Source organism: Triturus cristatus, chromosome 12, assembly GCF_964204655.1.
Source record: "Triturus cristatus chromosome 12, aTriCri1.1, whole genome shotgun sequence".
Classification (NCBI taxonomy): Eukaryota; Metazoa; Chordata; class Amphibia; order Caudata; family Salamandridae; genus Triturus; species Triturus cristatus.
Window position 1 is genome coordinate 719,322,091 of NC_140595.1, and position 17,875 is coordinate 719,339,965.

Genomic DNA, 17,875 nt, shown 5'->3' on the forward strand with positions numbered 1-17,875 from the left:
GGGATACAGAATGATGCAAGAGGGTGTAGAAAGAGGCAAGAGTGTTGCAGAAAGAAGCAAGAGAGGTGCAGAAAGAAGGAAGAGAAGTGCAAAAAGAGGCATGAGAGGTACGGAAAGAGACAAGAGGGGTGCAGAAAGAGGCAAGAGAAGTGCAGAAAGAAGCAAAAAAGGTGCAGAAAGGGGCAAGAGGGGTGAAGACAGAGACAAGATGGATGCAGAAAGAGGCAAAAGGGATACAGAAAGTTGCTAGAGAGGTGCAGAAAGAAGAAAGAACAGTTTAGAAAGAACCAACAGAGGTGCAGAAAGAAGAAAGAGGAGTGCAGAAAGAGGAAAGAGAAGTGCAGAAAGAAGCAACAGAGGTGCAGAAGGAGGGAGGGGAACTTTGGAAGGAGGCAAGAGAAGTGCAGAAACAGGCAAAAGATGTGCACTAAGAATGAACAGGGGTGCCGAAAGTGGGAAAAGAGGTACAGAAACAGGAAAGAGAAGTGGCAACACAGTCAAGATAGGTGCAGAAAGAGGGGAGCGGGTACAAAAAGATGCAAGAGAGGTGTGGCAAGAGAGTTGCAGAAACAGGCAAAAGATGTGCAGTTAGAGTGAACTGGCTTGAAGAAAGTAGCAAAAGAGGTACAGAAAGAGGGAAGAGAAGTGTAGAAACAGGCGAGAGAGGTGGAGGAAGAAGGAACAGGAGTGTGGAAAGAGGCAAGAGAGGTGTACAAAGAGGGAAGCGGGTACAGAAAAAAGCAAGAGCAGTGCAGAAAGAAGCAACAGAGGTGCAAAAAGAAGCAGGAGAGGAACAGAAAGAGGAAACAGAGGTGCAGAAAGAAGCAACAGAGGTACAGAAAGAGACAAGAGGAGTGCAAAAAAAGAGGCCAGAGAGTTGCAGAAACTGGCAAATGAGGTACAGAAAGATGGAACAGAGGTGCAGAAAAAGGGAAGAGAGGTGCAGAAAGAGGGAAGAGGGGTGCAGAATATCAAACCTTCACTCACCTGAAGTCCGGGGTGTCACCATGAGAGACGTGAAGATTTTTCTCGGCTGCCCCCAAGAGTTAACCTCCAGCAAACCAAATGTAAATATTGCGGCTTACTGAATGTAAACTCCTAAGGGAAGGGGGAAGTGGATAAAATAAAAAAAAGAGAGAGAGAAACACGCCACTCTTCAACTGCGCTGTGAGTGTTCAGTCACCTCTGGTGGTATCTTTTCTCTGAATAACAAGACATAAAATTAAGCATCATAAGTATTTATATTAACAGGTAAGTCTATTAGTTTGGTGTCTGAAAGCACCTTTCAATCACATTCATACCTCTTAATTCTGGTCTTAATTCTGCCAGAATGCCACTTGGTAATTGCGCAGACTTTCTATTATGCTGGCGTAATACTGTTCTCTGTAATATATAAGCAATACACTTTAAACTATATTCTAACACATCTGACTAGCGTACTATCCTATACTTTTGATAACTTGCAAAATACCAAAGGTGACGAAGCTGTATATACAAAATGTCTTTTGTTTTCTCTTATTACAGATCTGTTGTGTCCTCTTTCTGATCTGCTTTAGAACAGAAGTTCTTGCCAGGCTGTGAAAGGAGTCTCTAAGATAAGTATTGTTCTTTCTGTCCAAGTTTTATAACAGAGTTAATGAAGACTTACTTGTTCTGTCTTCGTGTATTGCGCGCAAAACACTAACTCACTGTTTCTTTTTTCTTCTTTTTCAGGTTGTGGCTCCTTTAAGAACTGGGATTCCTGTTGCTGCCGATGGGGGAAGACGAGCTGGTGAGGACCGGAACTCGATTCTTGAATCCGGAAGCAGGAAGAAGCTGGATGTAAGAGATCCACGGACGGGAGCTCTGGAGGAAGGGACGACTTCAGACTTCAGGTAAGCGGGTAGAATCTGACGAGCGCAAGCAGTGTCTAACGCGTGCTGTGTGCTTAAATAGGTTTAGGCTGGGTGGGTTTACTGGAGCAGGTACCGAGGTCTACACGTGCCGTTTCAGACTGGGTGGGGTTGCTGGAACGTGCTCCGAGGCTCTCACGTGCCGTAACGGTCCAAAAGCTGCACATGTACACAAGCCCCGTGTCAACTGCTATGAACTGTAACGTGACTTCTGGGATGCAGTCCGACCATGTGCAAGCACGTTTATTCCTAATCACGTGCATAAGTAAATCACAGGGCAAAATAATGTTCTTTTACAAACGCAAGTGCAGAATTCAAAAGCATTCCAATGATATGAACCAAGTCTATCAGGATGGCGATTCAAAGCATTCATTGCACATAATAAAGAAGGGAAACAGAAATAAAGACAACAAAGGCAGAAGTACACAAAAGATAAATAATATTTTAAACAGCTACATGAGGTATAGCATGTTCCTGAAGGCAGACCCTAACACAGAAAGAGGCAAGAGGGGTACATACAATTGCATGAGAGGAGCAGGAAGAAGCAAGAAAAGTGTAGAAAGATCCAATAGAGGTGCAGAAAGAAGTAATAGGGGTGCAGAAAGAGGAAAGAGAAGTGCATAAAGAAGCAACAGAGGTTCAGAAGGAAGCAAGAGAACTGCAGAAGGAGGAAAGAGAGTTGCAAAACAGGCAAGCGATGTGCAGTAAGAGTAGACAGGGGTGCAGAAATTAGCATAAGAGGTACAGAAAGAGAGAAGAGAAGTGTAGAAACAGGCAAGGGAGGTGCAGGTAGAGGGATGCAGAATGATGCAAGAGGGTGTAGAAAGAAGCAAGAGAGGTGCAGAAAGAAGGAAGAGACGTGCAAAAAGAGGCATGAGAGGTACGGAAAGAGACAAGAGGGGTGCAGAAAGAGGCAAGAGAAGTGCAGAAAGAAGCAAAAAAGGTGCAGAAAGGGGCAAGAGGGGTGAAGACAGAGACAAGATGGATGCAGAAAGAGGCAAAAGGGATACAGAAAGTTGCTAGAGAGGTGCAGAAAGAAGAAGGAACAGTGTAGAAAGAACCAACAGAAGTGCAGAAAGAAGAAAGAGGAGTGCAGAAAGAGGAAAGAGAAGTGCAGAAAGAAGCAACAGAGGTGCAGAAGGAGGGAAGGGAACTTCAGAAGGAGGCAAGAGAAGTGCAGAAACAGGCAACAGATGTGCACTAAGAATGAACAGGGGTGCCGAAAGTGGGAAAAGAGGTACAGAAAGAGGAAAGAGAAGTGGCAACACAGGCAAGATAGGTGCAGAAAGAGGGGAGCGGATACAAAAAGATGCAAGAGAGGTGTGGCAAGAGAGTTGCAGAAACAGGCAAAAGATGTGCAGTTAGAGTGAACTGGCTTGAAGAAAGTAGCAAAAGAGGTACAGAAAGAGGGAAGAGAAGTGTAGAAACAGGCGAGAGAGGTGCAGGAAGAAGGAACAGGAGTGTGGAAAGAGGCAAGAGAGGTGTACAAAGAGGGAAGCGGGTACAGAAAAAAGCAAGAGCAGTGCAGAAAGAAGCAACAGAGGTGCACAAAGAAGCAGGAGAGGAACAGAAAGAGGAAACAGAGGTGCAGAAAGAAGCAACAGAGGTACAGAAAGAGACAAGAGGAGTGCAAAAAAGAGGCCAGAGAGTTGCAGAAACAGGCAAATGAGGTACAGAAATATGGAACAGAGATGCAGAAAAAGGGAAGAGAGGTGCAGAAAGAGGGAAGAGGGGTGCAGAAAGAGGCAAGAGGGGTACATACATTTGCATGAGAGGAGCAGGAAGAAGCAAGAAAAGTGTAGAAAGATCCAATAGAGGTGCAGAAAGAAGTAATAGGGGTGCAGAAAGAGGAAAGAGAAGTGCATAAAGAAGCAACAGAGGTGCAGAAAGAGGCAAGAGAACTGCAGAAGGAGGCAAGAGAGTTGCAAAACAGCCAAGCGATGTGCAGTAAGAGTAGACAGGGGTGCAGAAATTAGCATAAGAGGTACAGAAAGAGAGAAGAGAAGTGTAGAAACAGGCAAAGGAGGTGCAGGTAGAGGTATACAGAATGATGCAAGAGGGTGTAGAAAGAGGCAAGAGTGTTGCAGAAAGAAGCAAGAGAGGTGCAGAAAGAAGGAAGAGAAGTGCAAAAAGAGGCATGAGAGGTACGGAAAGAGACAAGAGGGGTGCAGAAAGAGGCAAGAGAAGTGCAGAAAGAAGCAACAAAGGTGCAGAAAGGGGCAAAAGGGGTGAAGACAGAGACAAGATGGATGCAGAAAGAGGCAAAAGGGATACAGAAAGTTGCTAGAGAGGTGCAGAAAGAAGAAAGAACAGTGTAGAAAGAACCAACAGAGGTGCAGAAAGAAGAAAGAGGAGTGCAGAAAGAGGAAAGAGAAGTGCAGAAAGAAGCAACAGAGGTGCAGAAGGAGGGAGGGGAACTTCGGAAGGAGGCAAGAGAAGTGCAGAAACAGGCAAAAGATGTGCACTAAGAATGAACAGGGGTGCCGAAAGTGGGAAAAGAGGTACAGAAAGAGGAAAGAGAAGTGGCAACACAGGCAAGATAGGTGCAGAAAGAGGGGAGCGGGTACAAAAAGATGCAAGAGAGGTGTGGCAAGAGAGTTGCAGAAACAGGCAAAAGATGTGCAGTTAGAGTGAACTGGATTGAAGAAAGTAGCAAAAGAGGTACAGAAAGAGGGAAGAGAAGTGTAGAAACAGGCGAGAGAGGTGGAGGAAGAAGGAACGGGAGTGTGGAAAGAGGCAAGAGAGGTGTACAAAGAGGGAAGCTGGTACAGAAAAAAGCAAGAGCAGTGCAGAAAGAAGCAACAGAGGTGCAAAAAGAGGCAGGAGAGGAACAGAAAGAGGAAACAGAGGTGCAGAAAGAAGCAACAGAGGTACAGAAAGAGACAAGAGGAGTGCAAAAAAAGAGGCCAGAGAGTTGCAGAAACTGGCAAATGAGGTACAGAAAGATGGAACAGAGGTGCAGAAAAAGGGAAGAGAGGTGCAGACAAAAGGAAGAGAGGTGCAGAAAGAGGGAAGAGGGGTGCAGACAGAGGCAATAGGGGTACATACATTTGCATGAGAGGAGCAGGAAGAAGCAAGAAAAGTGTAGAAAGATCCAATAGATGTGCAGAAAGGAGTAATAGGGGTGCAGAAAGAGGAAAGAGAAGTGCATAAAGAAGCAACAGAGGTGCAGAAGGAGGCAAGAGAACTGCAGAAGGAGGCAAGAGAGTTGCAAAACAGGGAAGCGATGTGCAGTAAGAGTAGACAGGGGTGCAGAAATTAGCATAAGAGGTACAGAAAGAGAGAAGAGAAGTGTAGAAACAGGCAAGGGAGGTGCAGGTAGAGGGATACAGAATGATGCAAGAGGGTGTAGAAAGAGGCAAGAGTGTTGCAGAAAGAAGCAACAGAGGTACAGGAAAAGGAAAGAGAGGTGCAGAAACAGGCAAGAGAAGTGCAGAAAGTGACAAGTGAAGTGCTGAAAGAAGAAACAAAGGTGCAAAAGGATGCAAGAGAAGTGATGAAAGAGACAAGAGAGTTGCAGAAAGAAATAAGAGAAATGCAGAAAAAGCAAGAGAAGAGCAGAAAGAGGGAAAAGGGGTGTGGAAAGAGGCAGGAGAGGTGCAGAAAGAGACGAGGGATGCAGAAAGATGCAAGAGGGGTGCAGAAAGAGGTAAGAGTGTTGCAGAAAGAAGCAACAGAAGTGCTGAAAGAGGCAAGTGAGGTACAGAAAAAAACAAATACAAGTGCTGAAAGAGGCCAGAGAAGTGCTGAAGGAGTGAGGAGGGGTACTGAAAGATGCAAGAGGGGTATAGAAATAGGCAACAGAGGTACAGAAAGAGGCAAGTGAGGTGCAGAAGCAGGCATGAGAAGTGCAGAAAGAGTCCAGAGAAGTGCTGAAAGAAAAAACAAAGGTACAGAAATATGCAAGAGAAGTGATGAGACACAAGCGTTGCAGAAACAAACAAGAGAGATGCAGAAAAAAGCAAGAGAAGTGCAGAAAGAGGCAAGTGAGGAGCAGACAAAGGTAGGAGAGGTGCAGAAAGAGGCAAGAGATGTGCAAAAAGATGCAATTGAGGTGTAGAAACAGTCAACAGTGGTACAGAAAGAGGCAAAAGTAATGCAGAAAGAAGCAACATAGGTGCAGAAGGAAACAAGAGAACTGCAGAAAGAGGCAAGAGAGTTGCAGAAACATACAAGAGAGGTGCAGTAAAGGAAACATGATGCAAAAAGAGGCACGAAAGGTACAGAAAGAGGGGAGAGGGGTGCAGAAAGAGGCAAGAGGGGTTCAGAAAGAAGCAAAAGAAGTGCAGAAAGAAGCAAAAGACATGCAGAAGGCAAGATGGGTACAGAAAGAGGCAAGGGAAGTGCTAAAAAAAGGAACAGAGGTGCAGAAAGAGGCAAGAGAAGTGCAGAAAGACGACCAGAAATGTAGAAAGAGGTAAGCAAAATACAGAAAGAAGCAACAGAAATACAAGTGCAGAAAGAATCAATAGAGGTGCAGAAGGCAAGATGGGTGCAGAAAGATGCAACAGAAGTTCAGAAAGAGGCAAGAGAGGTGCACAAAGATACAAGAGAGGTGCACAAAGAGGGTAGGTGGGTACAGAAAGAGTCAACAGGAGTGCAGAGAGAAGCAAGAGAGGTGCAGAGAGAAGTAAGAGAAGGCCAGAAAAAAGCAAGAGGTGTAGAAAGAGGTAAGAAAAGTGTGGCAATAGGCAAGAGAAGTGCAGAAAGAGACAATAGGGTGCAGAAAGAAGCACAGGAGGTACAGAAAGAAGCCATAAATATGCAAAAAGAAGCAACAGGGGTGCAGAAAGAGGCAAGAGGGCTACAGAAAGAGGCAAGAAAAGTGCAGAAGGAAGCAACAGAGATGCAGAAGATGGCAAAAGAACTGCAGAAAGAGGCAAGAGAGATGCAGAAACAGGCAAAAGAGGTGCAGAAAGAGGGAACAGAGGTGCAGACAGAGGCAAGGGAGGTACAGAAAGTGGGAAGAGGGGTACAGAAAGAGGCACGGGAGGTACAGAAAGAAGCAAGCGAGATGCAGAAAGACCTAAGAGCAGTGCAGAAAGAACCAGCAGAGGTGTAGAAAGAGTCAACAAGGGTGCAGAAAGAGGCAAGAGAAGTGCAGAAAGAAGCAACTGAGATACAGAAGGAGGCAAGAGACCTCTGAAAAAGAGGCAACAAAGTTGCAGAAACAGGGAAAAGTGGTGGAGAAAGAGGGAACAGGGGTGCAGACAAAGGCCAGAGAGCTGCAGAAAGAGGCTAGAGGGGTGCAGAAAGAGGCAAGAGGGGTGCAAACAATTGCAAGAGAGGTGCAGAAAGAAGCAAGAGCAGTGCAGGAATAACCAACAGAGATGCAGAAAGAGGCATGATGGGTGCAGAAAGATGCAAGAGAGGTGTAGAAAGAGGCAAGAGAGATGCAAAAAGAGGGAACAAGGGTGCAGAAAGAGGCAAGAGGGGTGCTGAAAGAAGCAAAAGAGGTGAAGAAAGAAGCAATAGAAGTGCAGAATGAAGCAACGGGGTGCAGAAAGAGGCAAGAGGGATGCAGAAAGAGGCAACAGAGATGCAGAAGGAGCCAAGAGTACTGCAGAAAGAGGCAAGAGAGTTGCAGAAAGAGGCAAAAGAGGTGCAGAAAGAAGGGACAGGTGTGCAGCCAGGGCAAAAGAAGTGTAGAAAGAGGGAAGGGGATGCAAAAAGAGGCAAGAGGGTTACATACATTTATAAGAGTGGAGCAAAAAGAAGCAAGAGAGGTGATGAAAGACACAAGAGAGTTGCAGAAAGAAACAATGGAGGTACAGAAAAAAGCAAGAGAAGTGCAGAAAGAGGCAAGTGAGGTGCAGAAAGAAGCAAGAGAGGTACATAAAGAGGCAAGAGAGGTGCAGAGAGTAGTGAGTGAGGTACAAAACATCCAAGAGAGGTGCAGAAAGAGGGAAGATGGGTGCAGAAAGAGGGAAGAGGGGTGCAGAAAGAAGCAAGAGTGGTACAGAAAGGAGCAAGAGAAGTTCAGAAAGAAGCAACTGAGGTGCAGAAAAAGGCAAGAAAAATGCAGAAAGAGGCAAGAGAGGTGCATGAAGAGGCATGGGAAGTACAAAAAGCAGCTAGAGGAGTGCAGAAAGAGGCAAGAGGGGTGCAGAAAGAAGCAACAGATGTACAGAAGGAGCCAAGAGAACTGCAATAAAGAGGGAACAGAGTTGCAGGCAAAGGCAAAAGAGGTGTAGAAAAAGGCAACAGGCGTGCAGACAGAGGCAAGAGAGCTGCAGAAAGATGCTAGAGGTGTGCATAAAGAGTCAAGAGGGGTGAAAAGATTTGCAAGAGAGGTGCAGAAAGAAGCAAGAGCAGCACAGAAATAACCAACAGAGATGCAGAAAGAGGAAAGATGGTGTAGGAGAGAAGGATCTGCTTCACATGTATACCCCCACTTTTTGCTGGTGTTTCACTGTTTTTCAACTTTAGTCTGGCTGGAACCCTGCTATTCAGGGCCCCAGCCTAGCTGCTTCCTCTCTAAAATGATTCCATGTACGTTAAGTACATTACAGATTGGATCTGAGGTACACTTATAAGTCCCTAGTATATGATATACTATGTACTCAGGGCATATGTACCCCAGAGGCCTACCAGGGGCTGAAGCATGTATTATGCCACCCAAAATGATACCATAGGGCTACTACTGCAGCCTGGGTAAGGTGGTGCATGCACCCCTTACTGGGATATAGGTTACCTATATCACTACATACACACACACATATAAACCTATAAATCACTCCTATGGCAGGCCTTATCGATCCTGAAGGCAGAGTGCTTGGTTCGTATGTGAGAGGGTGCCCCTGCATGAGCAGAGCCCCTCTGTAGTGGTCAGAGACCCTTCTCTGATGCTGTTTGTAGTGCAGCCTGACCATATACTCTTAAGTGCATTATAACCAAACGGTAAATGCTAACTTTGGCCTGGCTGCATGGAAACATGTTGTGTTTGGTGTCAAACACCTTGGAATCATACCCCCACACACACCAGTAACTGGTGTGGGTGTATGATCCCATCATTCTAGAGAGAGAGACATGGCAGTACTGAGTTACCTGGTAGAAACTTAATAGAGCCCTGGTATCACAAAATGGATGCTGCAGCCACAGACACGGATCTGGCCTCCTGCTGCTGACCGAAACTCTGTAAGGGTAGGCCTGGACAATAGATTTCCTGTCACAGGTGGTGTAACCACCTCTCAGACAGGCTTATGTGTATTGGGGCTGGGTGGGAGCACTCTCTGAGTGCTTTGAAGTCCTGCACTGGGGGCACATTTGGTGTCCCTGTGCATAGTCCAGCTCAAACCATTTCAGAGGCTTCCAGCCCCTGCTCTGGTGTGAAACTGGACAAAGGAAATGGGTGTAGCCACCCCTCTTTCCAAACCCTCCCATAGGTGGGTCCCCAGAGCTAATCCAACCCCTTCCTTAGGTATAAGTAAGGAACCTCTGTAACCAGAACTTTAGATATCCCTGGACGAAACTCTGAAGCTGAATCCTGGAACTTTAAAACTCTGCTAAAGACCAGAGGACTGAAGAAGTCTCCCTTGGGGTCAAGGAGTGACTCCCCTGCTTGGCAGGCACCAACAAAGCAATTTGCCGGTCTGCATTTCTGAAGCTCCCGCCAGACTCCGAATTATTTGCAGCCCAGTAAGAGGATTTCCAGACATCTCACAGGCCGACCCGAGTCCCCAGCAAAGCTGAGACCCACAGCCCTCGTGAGTAGCATGGAGCCGGAACTCTTGGTCATCGTGCACTTTTGCAAGTGCACTAACTTCTCGATGTCTCTTGAAGTCTTGCTTGGGCTGACTTATAGCCCCTACCTCGAGCACTGAATCCACTGAAGATTGTTGGACTGGTCACTCCGAGTGACCCGTTGGCTGCCATTTTTTGTTTCGTCTTGAGGTCCCTTCAAAATACCTGGTCCATTGACTGGTGGATCCCTGAGGGGGCAACTTTAAATTTCCTTGGGCTTCCCTGGTTGCTCCAGGTGTGCCCAACACCCTACTAAGTGGTGAGTCCCTCAGACCTTGCTGGTCTGCACCGAAGCATCTTTCTTGATTCTGCATGGGTTGCTGTTGCCAAGGCTTGTTGTGTCCAATGTGAGCACCGATGCTGCAGCACTCAACATCCTTTGGGGGACAGCTCGAATCCAGATCCTGGTTGTCCTCGACACCTCCTGGTCCTCGTGGCTGAAGAGTCAAGCTTCACCTCTTTCACCTGAAATCGCCCGACATCAGTGAGCATCTTCCTATCGCCTTTCTAGTCAATGGTTAGTGACCCAGTCTCTGTCCCCTCTGCTTTCAGGTTCTTCTTATCTTCGATCCAGGCTTGGATCTCTTCAGACACTTCACATCTTCCCGGCAGCAGCACTTCTTCGCCAGCTCCCATTGAAATTGTCGACGCGACCCGACACCAAAAGACACCTATGCACCTGACTTCCCTGGGTGAGGTAACACGAGTACTCTGATGCTACTGTGGGTGTTAGCCCTAGAACGTCCTAAGTCCAAAAGGGTTTGGTCCTGACTCAATTCCAAGTGTCCCTAATCTTTAAAAATCGAACCGCAACTTTTCCTTTAGATGCTAATGGGACCTCGCGGCTGTGTTCACACACTGCACACAGCCCCCGTGGGTCCCCTTAGTCACTACCTTGGATGGTTCCTTGGGGTCCCAGTGATACTACAGGCTCTAGGCCTTGTGTCTAGTTAAGTCGTGATTCTTATACCACTATTTTAGTATATGGTTTGGCTCGCCCCTCGGGCCTCATGTGTATTTGTGCTATTTTACTGTGATTATTGAAGTGTAACTTATGTGTTTTGCCATCTAGTCTCATAAAGAGACTAGGAGTGTGTGTTTAGTAACAAATACATATATTATATATATATACGTGGTGTGGATATCTTTCATTTAGGAACTCGAGATTATAGACTGGTAAAACAAGCTGCTATACATTTCTTCAAGACTTAGCCTGAAGGCTACTCTCCATAGCTACCACTAGGATAGCTTTCAATAAAGGTTGTCTTTAACCTATAACCAATAAGGGGTTGTTTGGACTGGTACAGGGTGCCCACTATAACTAGCATATGCCACACGAACTTCTCACAGTACTGGTATACCCGGTAGAAATCCGATAGAGCCTTGGCATCACAAAATGGATGCTACAGCCACAGACACGGGTCTGGTCTCCTGTTGCTGACCGAAACTCCAGCAGGGGAAGCCTGGACAAAAGGTTTCTTGTCACAGGGAGGTGTAACCACCTCCCAGACAGGCTTATGTGTATTGGGGCTGGGTGGGAGCACTCTCAGAGTGCTTTGAAGTCCTGCACTGGGGGCACATTTGGTGTCCCTGTGCATAGTCCAGCTCAAACCGGTTCAGGGGCTTCCAGTCCCTGCTCTGGCACGAAACTGGACAAAGGAAATGGGTGTAGCCACCCTTCTTCCCAAACCCTCCCATAGGTGGGTCCCTGGAGCTAGTCTAACCCCTTCCTTAGGTAAAAGTAAGGAGCCTCTGTAACCAGAACTTTAGATATCCCTGAACAAAACTCTGAAGATGAATCCTGGAACTTTGATGCTCTACTAAAGACTAGAGGACTGATGAAATCTCCTTTGTGGTCAAGGAGTGCCTCCCCTGCTTGGCAGGCACCAACAAAGCATTTTGCCAGTCTGCATCTCTGAAGCTCCCACCAGACTCCGAAGTATTTGCAGCCCAGGAAGAGAATTTCCAGACATCTCAGAGGCCGACCCGAGTCCCCAGCAAAGCTGAGACCCACAGCCCTCATGTGTAGTGTGGAACCGGAACTCCTGGTCACCATGCACTTTTGCAAGTGCATTGACTTCTCAACGTCTCTTGAAGTCATGCTTTGGGTTACTTGTAGCTCCTACCTCGAGCAGTGAATCCACCAAAGATTGTTGGCCTAGTCACCCCGAGTGACCCATGCACCGCCATTTTGTGTTTCCTCTTGAGGCTCCTTTGCGATCCTTGGTCCGTCGACTGGTGGGTCCCTGAGAAGGCAACTTTGATTTTCCTTAGGCTTCTTTGGTTGCTCCAGATGTACCCTGACTCCTCACCATGTGGTGAGTCCCTCAGATCTTGCTGGTCTGCACCGAAGCATCTTTCTCCTTTCTGCATGGGTTGCTGTTGCCAAGGCTTGTTGTGTCCAATCCGGGCACCAATGCTGTAGCACTCATCATCCTTTGAGGGTCAGCTTGAATCCAGCTCCTGGTTGTCCTCGACGCCTCCTGGGCCTCGTGGCTGAAGAGTCAAGCTTCACCTTCTTCACCTAAAACACCTGACATTGGTGGGCATCCATCTATCATCCTCCTGGTTACTGGCAAGTGACCCAGACTCTGTCTCCTCTGCTTTCAGGTTGGTCCAGGCTTGGATCTTTTCGGACACTTCGCATCTTCCCGGCAGCAGCACTTCTTTGCCAGCTCCCATTGAAATCGATGCCGCAACCTGACACCATTTGACACCTATGCACCCTGCTTCCCTGGGTGAGGTAACACGAGTAATCCGGTGCTCCCATGGGTGTTGACCCTAGAACTTCCTAAATCCCAAAGGGTTTGGTCCGGTCTCTTTTCTAAGTGTCCCTAATCTTTAAAAATCTAACCTCGACTTTCCCCATAGAAGCTAACGGGAGCTCGCGGCTGTGTTCTCACACTGCACACGGCCCCCGTGGGTCCCCTGTGTCACTACCTTTGGTGGTTCCTTGGGGTCCCAGCGATTCTACAGGCTCTAGGCATTGTGTCTAGTTAAGTCGTGGTTCTAATACCACTATTTTAGTATATGGTATGGTTCGCCTCTCGGGCCTGATGTGTATTTGTGCTATTTTACTGTCATATTTGAAGTGTAACTCATATGTTTTGACCTCTAGTCTCATAAAGAAACAAGGAGGGTGTGTTTAGAAATAAATACATATATTTTATATATGTATCTAGTGTGGTTGTCTTTCATTTAGCCATTAAAGAGATTATAGACTGGTAAAACAATCTGATTTACATTCCTTCAAGACTTAGCCTGAAGGCTGCTCTCCATAGCTACCACTAGGATAGCTTTCAGTAAAGGTTGTCATTAACCTATCATCCATAAGGGATTGTTGGACTGGTACAGGGTGCCCACTATAATTAGTGGACAGCATATACCAGGCCAACTTCTCACAAGGTGCAGAAAGAGGTATGTGAGTTGCAGAAACAGGCAAGAGAGTTGCAACATAGGTGCAAAAAGAGGGAAGAGGGGTTCAAAAGAGGGAAGAGGGGTGCAGAACGTAGCAAGAGAGGTGCAGTCAAAAGCAAGAAAAGTACAGAAGTGGCAAGCCATGTGCTGAAAGAGTCAAGAGAGATGCAGGAAGAGGCAAGAGAGGTGCAGAAAGAGGTACATGAGTTGCAGAAAAAGGCAAGAGAGGTGCAGAAAGAGGGCAGAGGGGTGCAGAAAGAGGGAATAGGGGTGCAGAAAGAAGCAAGAGAGGTGCCAAAAGAAGCAAGAGAAGTGTAGAAAGAAGCAAGAGACTTGCAGAAAGAGGCAAGAGAGGTGCAGAAAGAGGAAAGAGGGTACAGAAAAGGCAAGAGAAGTGCAGAAAAAAGTAACTGGAGGACAGAAAGAAGAAAGTGCAGTGCTGAAAGAAGCAATATGGGTGCAGAAAGAGGCTAGAGGGGCACAGAAAGAGGCAAGAGAAGTGTTGAAAGAGACAAGAGAGGTGCAGAAACATGCAGGAGAGGTGCAGAAAAAGGTAATATGGGTGCAGAAAGAGGCAAGATAGGTGTAGAAAGAAGCAAGTGAGGTGCAGAAAAAGGCAAGAGAGGTGCAGAAAAAGGGAAGGGATGTTCAGAAACAGGCAGAGGTGGAAAATTAGGGAACATGGGTGCAGAAAGAGGCAAGAGAGGTGTAGAAATAAGCAACAGAGGTGCAGAAAGGGGTAAGAGGGGTGCAGAAAGAAGCAACAAAGGTACAGAAAGAGGCAAGCGAAGTGCAGAAAGAGACAAGAGAGGTGCAGAAACAGGCAGGAGAGGTGGAAAAACAGGGAACAGGGGTGCAGAAAGAGGCAAGAGAGGTGCAGAAAGAGGAAAGAAGGGTGCAGAAAGAGGCATATGTAGTGCAGAAAGAAGCAATTGAGGTGCAGAAAGAGGCAAGAGAAGAGATGAAAGAGACAAGAGAGTTGCAGAAAGAAACAAGAGAAGTTCAAAAAAGCAAGAGAAGTGCAGAAAGAGGCAAGAGAAGTGTTGAAAAAGACAAGAGAGGTACAGAAGCATGCAGGGGAGGTGCAGAAAGAGGGAACATGGGTACAGAAAGAGACAAGATAGGTGCAGAAAGAAGCAAGTGAGGGGCATAAAAAGGCAAGAGAAGTGCAGAAAGAGACATGAGAGGTGCAGAAACAGGCCGAACAGGTGGAAAATTAGGTAACAGGGGCACAGAAAGAGGCAAGAGAGGTGCAGAAACATGCAGGAGAGGTGCAGAAAAACGGAAGATGGGTACAGAAAGAGGCACGATAGGTGCAGAAAAAGCAAGTGAGGTACAGAAAAAGGCAAGAGAGGGGTAGAAACAGGGAAGGGAAGTTCCAAAACAGGCAGAAGAGGTGGAAAAGTAGAGAACATGGGTGCAGAAAGAGGCAAGAGAGGTGCAGAAAGAAGCAACAGAGGTGCAGAAAGGGGTAAAAGGGATGCAGAAATATGCAAGAGAAGTGCAGAAGGAAGCAACAAAGGTGCAGAAAGAGGCAAGAGAAGTGCAGTAAGAGACAAGAGAGGTGCAGAAAGAGACAAGAGAGGTGCAGAAAGAGACAAGAGAGGTGCAGAAACAGGCAGGAGAGGTGGAAAAAGAGGGAACAGGGGTGCAAAAAGAGGCAAGAGAGGTGCAGAAAGAGGAAAGAAGGGTGCAGAAAGAGGCCTAAGTATTGCAGAAAGAAGCAAGTGAGGCGCAGAAAGAGGCAAGAGAGGTGTAGAAACAGACAAGAGATGTGCAGAAACAGGCAATAGAAGTTGAGAAAAATGCAAGAGAAGTGCTGAAAGAAGCAACAGAGGTGTAGAAAGAAGCAAGAGAAGAGATGAAAGAGACAAGAGAGTTGCAGAAAGAAACAAGAGAAGTTCAAAAAAAGCAAGAGAAGTGCAGAAAGAGGCAAGCAAAGTGCTGAAAGAGACAAGAGAGGTGCAGAAACATGCCGGAAAGGTGCAGAAAGATTGAACATGGGTGCAGAAAGAGGCAAGATAGGTGTAGAAAGAAGCAAGTGAGGTGCAGTAAAAGGCTAAATAAATGCAGAAAGAGACAAGAGAGGTGCAGAAACAGGCCAAAGAGGTGGAAAATTAGGAACAGTGGTACAGTAAGAGGCAATAGAGGTGAAATAAGAAGCAACAGAGGTAGAGAAAGAGGTAAAAAAAAGTGCAGAAAAGACGAGAGAGTTGCAGGAGCAGGCAGCAGGGGTGGAAAAATAGGGAACAGGGGTGCAGATAGAGGCAAGAGAGGTATAGAAATAGGAAAGAAGGGTTCAGAAAGAGGCATAAGTAGTGCAGAAAGAAGCAAATGAGGTGCAGAAATAGGCAAGAGAGGTGCAGAAACAGACAAGAAAAGTTGAGAAAGATGCAAGAGAAGTGCTAAAAGAAGCAACAGAGGTGTAGAAAGAAGCAAGAGAAGAGATGAAAGATACAATAGAGTTGCAGAAAGAAACAAGAGAAGTGCAGAGAGTAGCAAGTGGGGTGCAGGATGAGGCATGAGAGATGAAGGACGATACAATAGTGGTGCAGAAAGAGGTAAGTGGGTTGCAGAAACAGGCAAGAGAGTTGCAGAAACAGGCAACATAGGTACAAAAAGAGGGAAGAGGGGTGCAGAAAGAGGGAAGAGGGCTGCAGAAAGAAGCAAGAGAGTTGCAGAAAAAAGCAAGAGAAGTACAGAAAGTGGCAAGCAATGTGCTGTAAGAGGCAAGAGAGGTGGAGGAAGAGGCAAGAGAGGTGCAGACAGAGGTAAGTGAGTTGCAGAAACAGGCAAGAGAGGTGCAGAAACAGGCAACAGAAGTGCAAAAAGAGGGAAGAGGGATGCAGAAAGAGGAAAGATGGGTGCAGAAAGAAGCAATAGATGTGCCAAAAGAAGCATGAGAAATGCAGAAAGCAGCAATAGAGGTACAGAAAGAGTAAAGAGAAGTGCAGAAAGAGGCAAGAGAGGTGCAGGAAGAGGCAAGAGAGGTACAGAAAGAGGGAAGAGGGTACAGAAAAGGCAAGAGAAGTGCAGAAAAAAGCAACAGGAAGACAGAAAGAAGAAAGTGTAGTGCTGAAAGAAGCGATATGGGTGCAAGAGAGTTGCGGAAAGAAACAAGAGAGGTGCAGAAAAAAGCAAGGAAGTGCAGAAAGAGGCAAATGAGGTGCTGAAAGATTCAAGAGAGGGTCAGAAAGAGGCAAGAGAGGTGCAGAAAGAGGTAAGTGAGGTACAGAAACTGGCAACAGAGGTGCAGAAATAGGCAACAGAGGTGCAGACAGAGGGACGAGGGGTGCAGAAAGAAGCAGTAGAAGTGCTGAAAGAAGCAATAGGGGTGTAGAAAGAAGCAAGGGACGTGAAGAAAGGGGTACATGAGTTGCAGAAAGTAACGAGAGAGGTGCAGAAAAATCAAGAAAAGTGCAGAAAAAGGCAAGTGAGGTTCCGAAAGCAGGCAAGAGAGGTGCAGAAAGAGGCAAGAGAGATGTAGAAAGAGGTAAGTGAGGTGCAGAAACAGGCAAGAGAGGGGCAGAAACAGGGAAGAAGGGTGCAGAAAGAGGGAAGAGGGGTGCAGAAAGAAGCAAGCAAGGTGCCGAAAGAAGCAAGAGAAGTGCAGAAAGAAGCAAGAGAGGTGCAGAAAGAGGCAAGAGAGGTACAGAAATAGGGAAGAGGGTGCAGAAAAGGCAAGAGAAGTGCAGAAAGAAGTTACAGTGGTCCAGAAAGAAGCAAGGGAAGTGCAGAAAGAAGGGAGTTGCAGAAAGTGGAAGAGATGTGCACAAGAGGCAACGGAAGCGGAGAAAAAAGTAAGAAAGGTACAGAAAAAAGCAAGAGTAGTGCAGAAAGAGGCAAGAGAGGGGCAGAAAGAAGCAAGAGTGGTTTGCACACCATTAGTACCAATTTAACACCCATATTTAGCGATAAGTAACAGGTGACCATTCTATGTGTGCAAAGGGTCTTCCACCACGCTGTAATGCGTGTCGCTGAATTTTTGGTAACGTCTGAGCCGTTTGAGCTAGAAACAAGTTTTTTTTGTTAAAATTTGCAGATTACACAGCAGATGAAGGATTATGTGGCAAAGTACTAAAAGTGCATAATTGTGCGAAAGTTGGTGTAGCCAAACAGTCACATAATTCCAGTGGCCCTGCTCATACCTCTGACTAGGTCCAGAAGTGCTGCTCAATGGTTCCTTCTTTTTTTTTTGTCTCATTGAGTGTATAGTTAAGCTTCTACGGAAATGAGGAAGACTAAACCTTACATTACCACTCCACAACACAGATTAACATACCACATAATTAAACTCCATAACACATAATCCCATTCTACATAATTCCTATACACTAAATACCACACACTTTCTATCCACATAATTTCACTGCACAGCATACCACATAATTTCACTACACACAACATACATCCACTCCACTCCAAAAAACATTAGTAAAAAAGATTTACATTTACAACGCCAATAGCTCTAACTCTCGCATATCTGAGACCTATTACAACTAGTAGTCGTATATGCAGAGTGGTGGAGAAAGGGGGCTGGGCCTCTGACCAACTCTCAGGAATTCCACTTCGTAGGACTTAAAGGAGGTACCAGAAGGGCTTCTTGGTCCCCAAAGTCCCTCAGAGGTAAATTTGGCTTCATCACCCAACCAGTTGTGTGCCAGGAGGTGCATTTGCATAGTGGTGGAGAAAGGGGGGCAGGGCCTCCGATAACCTCTTAGCAGTCCCACTGTGTGGGACTTACTGGAGGTAACGGGAGGGGTAGTTGGACCCAAGGACATCCTTGGGGCCAACTATCCCTCCTATTACCTCCAGTAAATCCC

The 17,875-nt window shown here is 46.4% G+C and overlaps 1 long non-coding RNA gene across 1 annotated transcript in view; it reads left to right on the forward strand.

Moving 5' to 3' along the window:
• The window catches only part of LOC146780595 (uncharacterized), a 37,918-nt gene that overhangs the window by 2,213 nt on the left and 17,830 nt on the right, over nt 1-17,875 (forward strand). The window contains exon 2 of the long non-coding RNA XR_014971926.1: nt 1,525-1,874. This is a non-coding gene — a long non-coding RNA (uncharacterized LOC146780595). The remainder of the gene's footprint in view (nt 1-1,524; nt 1,875-17,875) is intronic.